At 51.3% G+C, this 1,001-nt stretch overlaps 1 protein-coding gene across 3 annotated transcripts in view; it reads left to right on the forward strand.

Moving 5' to 3' along the window:
- GARNL3 (GTPase activating Rap/RanGAP domain like 3) overlaps positions 1-1,001 on the forward strand; it is a 160,561-nt gene that overhangs the window by 158,471 nt on the left and 1,089 nt on the right. The gene's annotated exons all lie outside the window — the stretch shown is intronic.

Here is a 1,001-nt window from a genome sequence, read left to right on the forward strand (position 1 = left end):
CCCCTCCCTGCTGACTGAGGATGCCGTGTGCCGGCCCCTTCGGCCAGCCACTGCAGAGGGTTAGCAGCCAGCTCCTCCCTGAGGATCCCCAGAGAACACTGCCTGCCAGGGAGGGGCCCAGACAAATGGGTGACCTCACTAGCAATCCAAGAAATGCACATTAAAGTACACTGAGACTTTTTTTGCTCACCAGATTGACAGGGATTTTTTAAAACAAGAATGCTCAGTAAGAGTGACGGGCGCTCTCCAGTACTTGTGGTGGGCCTAGAAACAGGTACAGCCTTTCTGGATGGCTGTTCAGTATCACGTGTCCATGAATATTTGTTGAATCCCACTGATTTGTCCCCTGAGGTTCTCTGTGTCCCTCAATAACATCTTGCCTGCTCCTGTGTGGAGGGCAAGGGGGCACATGTCCAGGCTCCATTGAATCATTCAACACACATTCTTGGAGCACCTGGCACTGAGCTGGGGATATGGAGCTGAACTTCAGGGGTTCACAGGCTGGTGGGAAAGGCCAACAAAGACATTCTAGGAATTACAGCATTCCAGGGTGACAGGTGGTGCAGAAGAATGAGGGATGCCATCACACCACACCTGGGGCGGGGTGGGGGGGTGTCCCAAACATCAGGAAAGGCTGATCCCAGTCTCATAAATCAAGCAAGCATTAGCCTGGTCCAGAGAGGGGCAGTACTCACTCAAGCTTTAATCCAATGCACTTTCATTGAGCCCCTACTGTGTGACCAGGCCCCTGCCCTCATGGACTTTACATTCTAGTGTGGAGAAACAGATAATAAACCTGTGAACAAATAAGCAAATGCTATCATTTCCATTAGTGACAAGCACTGCAAGGAAATCTATAAGAAGGTAGTGATAGGGGTGGGGCAGATAGAAGGTCTACTTGAGGTGGGGGCTGGGAGTCAAGGAAGGCTTCTTGGAGGAAGTGGCATTGATCTGAGCTTTGAATGAGAAGGAGCTGGGGGAACAGCCACTCCGACAGCAGG

Source organism: Lipotes vexillifer, unplaced genomic scaffold (assembly GCF_000442215.2).
Source record: "Lipotes vexillifer unplaced genomic scaffold, Lipotes_vexillifer_v1.1 scaffold98, whole genome shotgun sequence".
In the NCBI taxonomy this organism is placed as follows: Eukaryota; Metazoa; Chordata; class Mammalia; order Artiodactyla; family Lipotidae; genus Lipotes; species Lipotes vexillifer.